Genomic DNA, 12,858 nt, shown 5'->3' on the forward strand with positions numbered 1-12,858 from the left:
CTAGAGAGTCAGATCTGGGATTGAAATATTCAGTTTTAATACCCATCCCACCTTACCCTCTTTCCCTTCCTCACCAGTCTTTCTTTTTCTCCTGTTTTCTTCTCCTATTTCCTTTCCTTTATTCAAACAGTTTTTTATTGTTTCTTGCCACTAAATCAAGCTACCTCCTTGGTATGAACTCTATGGCAGGTGTAAATCCATTGTGAGTGTTCATGACCATTACTGGAATTTCGGTAATGGTGCAAATAATGATGGAGAATCACATAAGGGACCCAGTTGTTATGGCTGTGGTTACGGTTCATAACTCAGTGGAGCACTTAGTTTGTGGTTTTTGTTGTGTGCTTAGAAAAATTTGTCTTTGTTTTATAGCTATGATTTATAGCTAGAATTTTTCAAGGGACCTTCTATTTGTTAGTCATCATTCTAGCCCCAACATACACACACACAATTTACCTATGAAAACATAGTCTATTGTCCTGAGCAAAGTGTCCAGTGGTCTGTACGGATAGCTCTGCCTTACGTGTTCCTACAGTTCTCCCACCCATTCAGACCTCTACTCACTCATCAGCTAGCAGGTGTCCAGATGCACTGAGTATGTGAGAAATAGGGGCAAGTCCCATGCCAGGACTTTGTTCTGCCATCCAGATCTGATTGTCTCCCAGTCAGCCACTCCCCCTGCCACCTATTTCTTCTATATTTAAACAATAACTAGATCTTCCTTCAATTTACGATAGGGTTACATCCCACTGCAAGTTGAAAATGCATTTAATAGACCTAACCTACCTACCTCAGCTCTCATCTGACCTCCATCAAGAAGGACTTGAATAAAAGACAGAAAGTACCTTTCTGAACAAGGGCAGAATATCTGTTCCTATTTTCCAGATTTATTCTCCCACACACCCAGACTATAGATTTTTCCTAGATAATTTATTTTATTAATAACTTACTATGTGACAGAGTCTTTACTAGGACTTGAAATCTCAAAGATGAATAAGAGAAATATTCTGTCCACAAAATGTTCAAAGCCTAAAAGCAGATATGTCAATCTATCAACTATATGTCTGAGTGCATAGATATGGATATAGATATATAGATATGGTAATTATACAGAGGAAAAAATTGGAGACAAAATAGTTAAAGCATATGCCATATTGTAAGTAGTAGTTGTTACTACGAACAACTCGGCCTTAATAATGTGCACGATGTGCTAAGAAGTGTCAGGTAACCATGTCTAAAGAAAGCATATTTTATATAGTTTGAGTTACTCCTTTGGGACTGAGCTTGGATCAGTCTAGCATTGCCCAAAGTGTGTTATACTGGGCACGGGAACAGCGGGAGTGTATCAGGTTGCTACTGAGAGCAAGGAGTCCTCCCTGGTACCAGGTTTCTGCACTAAAGAACTTTTCAAAAATATCTGTTTACCAGTGTGCATTGGGAATCTCTTCAGAGGCAGAGTACTTGACTTTTCCCAAACGTGTTTGACCACAAAACCCTTACATAAGGAGCACTTTGCAGGACTCCAGTAGCAGGAAATGCTTGAGTCGGTATTTTTATAGCTCCTATAATTTTTTTCCTACAAGGTAGTCATACTGGTTTATAAGGGAAAGGCAACTAGCCTTTTACTGTTTTAAGATTACAGGCGCCATCTAGTGTTCATGCATTGTCTAAACACATTGCGCGGCCACCTGAAGGTGGAGGGTTCCCCAGCTCCAAGGTAGGGCTTACCCTCTGCTTTCCTTCCCCACCAGACCCAGAGATTTGAAGTAGTTAAGATGCAGAAAGGTAAAGAAATCACCACCGTAGGCTACACTCCATGCACTTATTGTGAGTGTTCTTTTCTTTCTAATTTCTCCTTTACGTATTTCTCAGGGATTTGTTGTAGGAAGTCCCACCCAGTAACTGAACTGAGGAATGAACACTTGCAGAAGTGGGGTATTCTGGAGGAGAATTTAGGGCATTCAGCCTGCAGGCACATGAACAGGCGCAGTAGCCTCCTCAGGCATTCTTCCTGCAGAGGGAAAGATAGAAATGCTCCTGTTATTTGTTTCAGTGCTTTGTTATAACAACAAAAAACTGTGGAGCAGAGCATGTGGAAGTAATACCCCTACAATGAGGTCGTGTCGTGTCTCGCCAAACTATTTTACTTTGTTCATTCCTCAGGAGTCTAAAACCAGATCAGGCCACTGACCCTGCTGACTCCAAAGCCCACTCACCCTTGGTGGCCTTTAAGTATTTAGTTAAATGTGTTCCAAGACACGTAGCCAGGACTGTGTATTGCCAGAGGTGAGACCGGGCAGCTGTTGAGGTGAAGGTTCCATAGGTCATTGTGAATTTTTAAAATGAAATGAAATTGCATTGTAGATTTTAAAAGAGTAAAAATGAGTCACCTAGGTGTTTCATTCATTCTCAGGTCAGTTGTGTTCATGTTGAGAGCCATGCAGAAGAGAAGGACATTATTTGTCAGATCCTTTTTGCAAGTTACTCGAATAGAATCTGAGCACCATGTACACGCTGCACCACCCTGGGGTTCTGATTGTCACCCTGGATTGTTGCCTCAGGTGACAATTCCAAACCCCTTCCAGTGTTGTCTCAGATCTAACCCTCCCTCTGCCCCCAGCCAAAAAAGAAAAAAGTCCCCAACTATTTCTTTGATTCCCTGATGTGGTCCTCTTAAGAGCGTACAAAACCTATCCCAGCAGTGACCATGCCAAGTCGGCCTTGTCCTTCCTCACCAGCTCGGGACCCAGCCCAGGGCAGGGGTCTTGCATTCACAGTTTTCAGTGCCTGAGGACTTTTGCATGAAGATTGATTTCTCAGTGCCCCTGAGGCCAGAATGCCCCAAGACACCACAGAGGCTCTGAGGCCTTCCAGAAGTGGGGACAAGAGCTGTTTCTCCACTCTATGGGGCTTTGTCACGTGGTTTCCCAAGCACAGCTTAAACTAAAAACCATGCAAAGTCTCTCACCTAAGCAGCACCTTCAGCTTCTCTCCTGTCATCCTATCAAGCAGCAGATCCAGCTCTGGTCATCCACGACTGCAGAACAGTTCTTTGGGTTGAGCTCCACTCACTCCACCTTCCTCCCCAAACGAAGGCCAGCAAGACTCAGGGACCACCACTACCTGAGACACAGCAGGATCTGTTTCCAGATGGGGATGAGTCAGCATCTGCATTCAGGTTAAGGGTTATTTCACAGCTTCCCCCCAAGGAAATGGGCAGATCTGTCCTTTGCATGCAGCTTTATAAGCAAGGGCCTGTCTTAAAATTTGCTCAAAGAAACAATAATTGCTGAAGGGAATACTGCATAAATTTAGCTTAAAAGACATTAAACAACATGCATTTTCCCTGAGTCCCACCTGTCCCATTCCCAGCCTCCCCTCAGCCCCCACACCCACCCCTGCTCCTTCTCATCAAGGTTTCAGAGCCTTCGGGGTCCGGTGTCAGCCAAGAGACCCTGCTAAGCAACTTTGCAATGAAATCTAACTAAGTGGAAGTGGAACAGATACTTTGAACTGATGAGAACTTCTTGACCTAACCCTGACTAATTAAATTCAGGTTTCTGGCCCAGAAACTATACAAAGGCTGCCTCAGAACCTGTGTGCCTGTTCCAGGCATTTGCTTTCTCTGTTGAACTCCACTCTCTCAGTCTCTGGCTTTTGCCTCTCAAACTGTGGCGCCCACTCAGACTTCCTTACTGGACTTGTCTTCCTGCCCACCTCAGGGCCCACAGCTCCCCTGACTGCCTCAAATAAAAGCAGTAGGGCCTGTGAAGAGGCTCCAGGGGAAAGACTTACCTTTGCCTCAGTTGCAGAGCCCACCATCCAGGCTGACCACTGGCCCACCGGCCAGAGGGCAGGGCTTCAGCAGGGCCTGGGAATTTCCCTAAGTCCCTTATTCCTACAGGTTTTCCAGGACACACAAACATCCCCATCACAAGCTTCCAGCCTTTGGGAAGAGTGAGCCTGTTCAAAAGCACATCTGATTATGTCATTTCTCCCCTTTCCTTAAAACCTTTCCCTGGCTTTCTGTTGTTCTTAAGAAAAAATCCAAAATTCTTAACACGACCCACAAGGCTTCACAGGGTCTGGCCCCGCCTGCCTCGCTGGCCTCGTGTCCACTTGTTCCCCCATTCTCTTTATGCCCCAGCCACCGTGGCCTTTCCTTCCTCTCCAATACCCTAGGGATACTATTTAAGATGTTTAGCAACTTGGCACATACAATTTAGCACCAGCCCATATGATGAATGGCCATAGGTCCATGGCTGCAGGACTGTGCGGAAGTGGGAACTTACAGGCAGCCAGGGCTGTGGGTCACGTGGGAGGGCTCCGAGCAGCTGCTGTTTACTCACAACACACACCAAAGTGTCTCACTGTTTTAACAAAAGGAATAGCCATGTTAGTGGGTATGGACTCTCACCACGTGTCTGTGCACGTGTCTGTGCACTGAAGCTCCTCTGCAAAGATACTTAGACTGAACAAAGGCCTTCTGTTACCTAACAGGGACCAGAAAACTCATGGATTACCCCCAAGCTCCCCTTAGAGCTACTTCCCCATTGTCTGACATAGAATCTGGCTGTGTGCTACACATCAAATGAAAAAATTCAATAAACTTTATGTGCCTAGTAGGAAAGAAAAATTAACTTTGCTATTTTCTGATACACTCCTTAAGTACTGCTTATTCAAGGTCATTAATATACAATGTATCACAAGTTGTAGAGATGCAATAAAAACTCTACATTAGGAAATGCACACTTAAAGTCAGAACTCCAGTAGGAACCCACTCAAGGACTCAGCTTTAAGCAGCCTCCTAAGGTCTGAAATTCAGTGATAACCAGTCCCAGTTTTCCTCAAAGAGATATTTCTACAAATGTGTTCTATATAACACCAGGTCTGTGAAATGGTCAAATAAAGGATCTGAGAAGTCCTACAGCAAATAAATGCCATGAGAGCATTTTCTAACCTTAAACTAAAGAATCTTCCCCCACCCCTGGAATATGAATTACCATCTAATGGAACACACTGTTAGAAATTCTGCCTTAGGAAAACAGATAAGAGTGGGGTGGAAAGAGAATAAGGCCAGTAAGCCCACTAGAAGGGACTTAAAGAGTTAACCAGTTAAAAATAGAAAGCTTAAAAGGGCAGGAACAACTAGGCCTAGAAGTTTGAATATTCCCCAGATAAAGAAAAGTATATCAGCATAGCCTATGTTTTCATTGTGTCAGTTAGAACAAGCCATCATAAGATTACCTTCAGCACCTGCTAAAAGGCCCAGCTTTTTCAGGAAGAATTCTGTCTTAAAGCTAAGATTGCATTTTAATCAAATGGATGGTGGCTCAGCCCACATTGGAGGCAGGGCAGACAGTCTTAATTGATATGCTTCCAGACAGAAGCTGATATCCTGGAAAGGAATCAAAGCAGTCTATTTCTTGTGTTAAGTTAAAAAAGAAAAAGAAACTTACTGTCTTAACAAAGATGAACATTCTGGGAAAATTTGGCCAGACCGCACCTAGCCCTTTGTTGCATTCCTGAAAATCCTCAACTGCCTATAAAATCCTAAACCCTAAACCCTTAAGTGCACCTCTTCTTTGAGGTAGCCCACACTTACCTTTCTTTGAGTGTACACCTTTTTGCTTTAAATAAACTTCTCATTGCTCAACTTATTAAGAAAAAAGAAATTCTGCCTTAAACTCATCTCCAGAGAAACTCATGTGTGTGTTTTATTTGGGAGAAGTTACATTTTCTTGTGGAGCTCAGGGTTTAGGTGGAGGGGAACCCAAATACCTAAGACTGAAAAACTATCCTGCTCAACCTGGAAAGATCTTCCTCAAACAGAAGTGCAAATCATGAAGGAGTTCATTGGAGCATTAGATAAAGGGTATTCTTTACGTACAACTTACTAACCTATTCACATAAAACCAATCTGCAGACATCGACTAAGCACCTACTAAGTGCCAAAGCCACATGCTGAGGATACAGCATGAAAGAAATAGTTGTGTCCTTAGTGAGCATGTAGCCTCATGAGGGGAGAGAGACACATAAATAGGTTATTTCCAGTAGGACATGGAAAGTGCTAATGATGAGTCCTGGGGAACCACATGGATGCAAAGGAGAGGCCATCATTAGTCCAGCCTGGGAAGAGGTGAAGGCTTCTGCAGGAGAAGCTTCCCAAGAGGGTCCCAAGGAAGCAAGAACAGTGGAGAATTAGGGCTAAAATGCCTACCATTTAGTGAGTATCTGCTTAGCCCCAAGTATTGCACTGGACACCTCCCTACAACTTAACTGAATCCTAACAACGACCTTGTTGGGTTGAAAGCTCAGGGAAATTAAATCACTAGCCCAAGATCACACAGATAATCAGCAGTGACAGTGGAATTTGAAGCTCTACTGCTTCTGATTTCAAAGTTACGCTTTTTCAGCAATGCCAGCCTTGAGAAAGAAAACTGAATTTGACAATTTGTTTGTGTGTGAGGATGTCTGCACTTCAAGTCCAGCTAGTGAGAAAAACTCTGATGCCTGAAATAATAAAGCATTTACAAGGAGACATATGAGCCAGCCCAGGACTCCACTGTACACACTGATTCTAAGATTGAGGTGACTTAGAAGCAACATCCAGGTCCTCTGAAGCCTCCCTTCAGGGCAAGGACTGTGTCTTGTCCATCTCTGCATCTCACTGATTAACACAGAACCCAGCTGCTGAGCAAATGCTTGGTGAATGAACAAAAGACATCCTCGTCCACTTCTCTGAAGGCAGCTGGCAAGCCTAGGGCTCCTCTAGCTGTATTCTTCTGGGCCTTTGGCCCAAAGAGCCCCTTCTATCCTGAAGATTCAGTACATCTTAAGGCTTTCACCTTTCTTCCAACAGAATTTATCTTCCAAATCAAATCCTTTCCTAACTGACTAATAGGAATTCCCATAGATCAGAAAAATATTAAATAAGTATTTAATTACTATTGAATGCTAAATACGTGATGTTTGTTTAAAAATCTATTTACAACATTATATTCTTCTTCCAAAAAGCTGTTGAGGTTATTAAGAGTTCCTATACAAGCCCCAAAGGGTGACCTAAGATTTGATGCTGAGCCTTCTCCACACAAACACTGAAAATGCTCTATCAGAGCTGATTCCTGATACAGGGGAAATCTTGCAGAGATATTTCAAGTCGTAAGGAAGGAGTGATCGTCGGCTGAAAGTGGGCTGATTTCTAGTTCCAATTTGTTTTTGCCTCTGCCTAACTTATTTGCTAGCTAATCCTTAATAATCCTCCCATTTGCATTACTTTCTATGTACAAAGTCCCTTGCTGTAGACATTATCTCACTTGATCCCTACAGCATCCCTTCAGAATAGATAGGAAGATGATCATTTGGCCATTTTATATAGTAAGAAACTGAAGAGTTTAATGATTTTCTAACCTGCAGTCAGTTAGGCACCAGGTGTGGGCTTCCTTCTATCACAACCAGCTTCCTTACCTGCCATGCCAACAGCTCCAGGGATGGGCCTGGTGGGAGTCTGATAGTGAATTTACCTGCCGGAGTTCCTGTCTCCGGACAACAGACCTCTGGGTGTCTCATATGGAGAAGGAAAGTATTGGAGAAATAACAGACAGCCCACTGGGTCTTCAGGAAGGCAGGGAAGAGGCCAGGGAGGAAATCCTGCTGAAGGACAATCTGTTAAAGATGCCGCTCTTGAAGCCATCGCTACTGGCCACTGGCAGGCAGGACACACTACTGGAGGTGCTGTGAAAAATTTCTCTCTCTGCATGCACACACCTTACACCTTAGTGTGGGGATTTTGAGTTCCCAGCAGGAATATCTTGTTGGCCTGCTTGGGCTCTAGCTGCAGAGGGTCGGGAAATGGGAATATCTGTCCCCGTCCAGCTTCTCTAATGAGGGATGAGGCTGTGCACCTTCCTATCTGGGACTGCCCGCAAATGAGAAGGATATCTGGACACTGAGCAGCTAAACGAGAAACGTCCATTAGAACTCATTTGGCTTACTGGGTTCTATACGGGGAACTTTTTTTAGATCTAAGATCTTGAGAGTCATAATTGCTTCTTAAACAACAGAAATTATTTCTGGGGAGCAGCCTCCATTGGGAGGGGCCTAAGCCTACTTTCAGGCAGCTGGCCAGCACCTTCCCTACCGCTGCTCGCTCACAGGCAAGGACAGGACATCAGCTTTGCCAGTGTCTGTGGACCATGAAGACTTCGTTTCTAACACTGATGATTTTCTGTGTCCCAAACTAATTAAATTACTGTGTCCCAAATGACTTAAATTTACTGATTAATTACTTTGTGTCCCAAAGTAATAAAAAATGTCTTTCTGAGGTAAAGGGATTTACAAACCAACGCACTTTGTCTTGAAAAATCTCTATGGCTCTATTAAACAGCTAGAGACGCCTTATAACAAATGAATAATAAATCACCACTTCTTTTAGGTGAATTTGCACTGTGGTCTTAAGAGAAATGAGGAGCATCAAATGGGGTATGGCCTCCAGTTCTATGATTCTCACTTTTGTGGGGAGAGAAATATATAGAAAACAATAGAGAAAATATGTTAAGGACAAGGTATGTAGAAAAATGTAAAAAAATACATGTCTCACCCCAAACAAGACTGTGCCAGGGCTAGCGATCTAGTGGCAAGTGTGATAGGCACCATCCTCACCCTCATGGAGTTTGCCAGTGTGAGTCCAGAATGTGCTGCCAAAGGGGAGCCCAGGTGCTGGGGAGCACAGAGATGCCAGGCCAGGGCACCCGAAAGATGTCTCTGCAGAAGCAGTGCCATTGCTCAGTCTTGAAAGATGTGGGAAGTATAGCCAGTCCCGGCAGGGGAGGAGAAGTGGAGAGGGTCTGCATGTGCCCTGGCCCAGAGACCAGGGAGAGCTCACCGTGGATGCGGTGGTCAGTGTACAGAGAATGAGAGGGAATTTGGGGAGAGGCAAGATTAGCAAGGAAGAAGGCACCTCACATGCCTTCTAAGGCTGTAAAAGGGAACAGCGATGAGAGGGCAGCAGGAACTTGGGGAAAGGTTTTAAGCAGGTGAAAGTTCTGGTGACTGATTCCAGTGTGCGAGTGTGTGGGGAGAGCTGGTAAGAGGCTTCCCCACACAGAGCAAGCCTCTGACACCACCTGCGTGTCCTGCACTTTAGCTCAATTCTGACACTATCTCCCTGGTGAGAGCATCCGACTCCAAAAGTGAAGGGCTCAGTCCTACAAAACTGTCCCCACCTTCCAGCGGCTTCAGAAGCCAGTCTCAAGTCCAGGTAGTCACCTGTGCTTCTGACCATTCGACCAACTGACACACTGACCAACCAGCTGTAGATTGGAGTTTCTATGACCCCCTCCTTGGGCTCAGTTAATCTGCCAGAGCAGCTCATGGAACTCAAGAGAAGTACTTTACTTACTAGATCACTGGTTTATTATAAAAGAATATAATTCAGGAACAGCCAGATGGAAGAGATTTATAGGGCCAGGTGTGGGGGAAGGGCACGGAGCTTCCGTGCCCTGTCCAGGTGTGCCACTCTCCCAGCACCTCCATGTTTATCAGCTTGGAAGCTCTCTGAACCCTCTCGTTTTTGGTTTTTATGGCAGCTTCAATTCTAGGCATGGTTGATTAAAATCATTGGCCACTGACATGAACTCAATCTCCAGCCGCTCTCCCCGCCCAGGAGGCCTGGAGGTAGGACTGAAAGATCCAACTTCCTAGTCACAAGGCTGGTTCTCCTGACAACCAGGTTTCATCCTTAGATTCAGTCCAAAAGTGTGATTGTGCTTTTACTGTAACAAAAGACACTTTTTGCTATCTCATCCCTTAGGAAAGTTCAAAGATTTTAGGAGCTCTGTGTCAGAACCAGAAGAAAAACACGACTAAATATATATTTTGCATGATAAATCACAATGTCACACAGGGGAATTGCATTATTAAGGCTGATAGAGTTTGTAAGTTTGCTGTGAAAGGTGAAAAAAATACTGACTTTGAAATCAAGCACATATAAATAGGATCTCGTCCTAGCTTCACCTTTCAATAACTATGTGGCCTTGAGTGACTTACACTTTCTGAGTCTAAGAATTTTACCCTGTAAGATACTAGAAATGAGACTGTGAAGCTCCTACTACATAGGAAACTCACAATAAACTTCTCTTATCCCTTCTCCTTTCTTATGCTAAATTCAAAGTCATTTCTCCCAGGACTGAACGGCAGGGGCTTGCAAAATTAGTCTGCTGGGGCTTAGGTGCAACCCAGGAAAGATTCCCCAGGAGAACTGGTACAGTGTCGTATTTTGAAGCCAAATAGGAACTGGTCATTTGAAGGGAACAACTGTCTCTCCAATCACAAGTAACCGTGGCTTGATTATGCTAAGGGTTTCTGCTGCTCTGCCTACACAACATTCTCCTACCCTGACTCACCTAATTAGGTTCCCCTTGTCATTCCTATCTATGTCAAAAGGTTCTAAGGGTGAAGAGAGAGAATTCTGTTTACCTTTCTGCCAATTAGGGTGCACTTACAAATGGCCTTCTGTGGGGCTGTCATTATACAGGACACACACACACACATATACACACGTGCATGTACACCTACATGTGCACATCCTCACTTCACAGCCTTAGAGATTGGTTACAGAATGATTTGTGTCATCCACTCTGAAATAAATACAAAATCAGTTCTCTGAAGAGGGTGCCCCTGGACCACTGAGGCTCACTGGTCTGCACTTAGACAGAAGGGAGGCTTCTCTTCTGCGTGCTTCCCCTCTCTTACCTTCCTCTCCCACGAAGAGGCATAGGTCCTGAAGGTGATTTCGTTGGTGCCCCCACTGTACCGTGGCAATTCTCCCTCTAATGCAATCCCTAGCATAGGGAAGGCAGATTATCTGTCTCATGCTTGTTTCTCCCAAACAAAGATCTGGAACTTCTTCAGGGCAGGGACTACGTCCCCACTGCCTAGAACACCATGCACTCAAGAACACTTGATGCTGTGAATTAAGGAAGGCAAGCATTCCAGGTGGAAGGAGCAGAGCAGGCAGAGGTGCAGAGACTGGATGTGATTCGTCTTGTGGGCATCTGGAGGGTGCTGGGCACAGAGGAACACACAAAACTACTTTCCCTCCCATTACTTTAGGGTGTGAGCAGCTGTGCACAATATGTAAACATAACTGTGGTTTGAAAGTGACAAGCTGTAGATGAGAGAAAGGAGTGCCATTAGGATCAAATTAAACATATAAAAATGAGAACCAGGCACATATTTACGGAGCCATTTGCTGGGTTGTATGGTAACAACATAAAAAGGCAACATGATGTAGTTGATAAAGGATGACCTTAAAAATCACAGAGGCTTGAACTCAAATCTCAGATCTACTACTTTCTGGTGTGGGATTTATCAGGCAGTATCACTGTAGTGGAGAAATAATCTTCTTTTTAAGTAATGGATGAGTAAATTTTATGATCAATTGCACCCCTTACCCTATGATCAATCAAAGGGTAAGGGGTGCAAGGAGAGGAGCTGAAAGCTGCAATAGGTGGTCAGGATAGACCTCCCTGAGGAGGTGACATTTTAGCAAAGACTTGTAGGAAGGGAAAGCGAGCCATGCAGATATCTAGGGTCATTCCCAGTAGAGGGAAGAGTCAGCGTAAAGCTCTGTGGAAGGTGTGTGCCTGGTGCACTGAGGAAGCCATTGGCAGGACTGGAGTGAGAGGAAGGGAAAGGAGTAGGAGGTGAGGACAGAGAAGTGATGGGCAGATCGTGGGAAGCGCAGCCTCCTAAGCATCTATAAAAGCTTTGCTTTTACTCTGAAAGAGAAGAAGAGGCGTGGGAGGAAGCAGAGAGTCACGCTGCATGGTCTCACTTACGTTCAAAGAGGCTTGTCTGGCCGCTGTATGGACAACAGACCCCTAAGGGGCAGTGACGGAAGCAGGAGACAAGCAGGGAGCTGCCTGAACAGTCGGCGTGAGCGGAAATGCAGGGAGGGACACCTGAGGTACAAGTGGAGGGAATGAGGCGTGATCCTGGATACGTGTGGAAGAGAGAGTTCGCAGATTTCCTAAAAGATTGCGTGTGGGGTGAAAGGGGAAGGAAGACATGAAGGATGAGTCCAGGTTTCCCACCTGAGGACCCACGGTCATGAGGTATGATGTTAGTTGAGGTGTAGGTGTTCCTGCAGGTGGAGCAGGTAATGGAAGTAGAGTCAAACTGCCTATGGGAGAGCCCAAGGTCCTCCCTGGGGGACCAGCAAAGGGAACTAAAAGAAACAGTCAGTAAAATAGGAGGAAATCAAGTGGGGCTCCAGGAGCTAAAAGAGAAACCATGTCCAGAGAGTGGGGTCAACTGCTTCACATGTTGTTGGCAAATCACACAGGTTGGGGACTGAAAAATAACTGCTGAACTTAACAGCATGGAACTTACTGGTTCAAATGAAGAAGTAGCTTCCGTAGGGTAAGAATGTGTGGAGTGGGTTTCTGAGGGAATTAAAGGAGAGAAAGTAATGACAGTGAGTACAGATACCTCCCGTGAGTTTTGCTAGAAAGGGGAATGGAACAGGATGGTCACTTAAGGGTGGAGTTTGTTTTATAGCAGTGTTTATATTGATGGAAATGATCCAGTAAAAATAAGAAAATTAGTGGGTTATTTATCAATTCACCTAACCGTATATACATATTGAGCAGAAGAAATGGAAAACACCTCCTATAGATGACTGCAGTTCTTATTTTTTAACTCTTTGATTCATGAAGTATCTCCTATTGATCCATTTTGCTTGTTGCTATATTTCAAGAGCCTGAATAAGACCTGGCATCTCATAGGTGGCCAGTAATGAAAGCATGACTTTTAAGTACTATGCTAGGTGATAAAGAGAAGAGAAAGGTGAATCAGACA

The 12,858-nt window shown here is 44.5% G+C and overlaps 1 protein-coding gene and 1 long non-coding RNA gene across 18 annotated transcripts in view; one reads left to right on the plus strand and one right to left on the minus strand.

The window, feature by feature from the left end:
• Nucleotides 1-12,858, plus strand: part of DLG2 (discs large MAGUK scaffold protein 2) — a 1,871,010-nt gene that overhangs the window by 1,542,055 nt on the left and 316,097 nt on the right. The window lies entirely within an intron of this gene.
• The window catches only part of LOC108390727 (uncharacterized), a 33,732-nt gene continuing 23,850 nt past the window's right edge, over nt 2,977-12,858 (minus strand). Inside the window, exons 2-3 of the long non-coding RNA XR_001851577.2 lie at nt 4,290-4,367; nt 2,977-3,137 (exon numbers count right to left, since the gene is read on the minus strand). This is a non-coding gene — a long non-coding RNA (uncharacterized lncRNA). The remainder of the gene's footprint in view (nt 3,138-4,289; nt 4,368-12,858) is intronic.

Source organism: Manis javanica, chromosome 11, assembly GCF_040802235.1.
Source record: "Manis javanica isolate MJ-LG chromosome 11, MJ_LKY, whole genome shotgun sequence".
In the NCBI taxonomy this organism is placed as follows: Eukaryota; Metazoa; Chordata; class Mammalia; order Pholidota; family Manidae; genus Manis; species Manis javanica.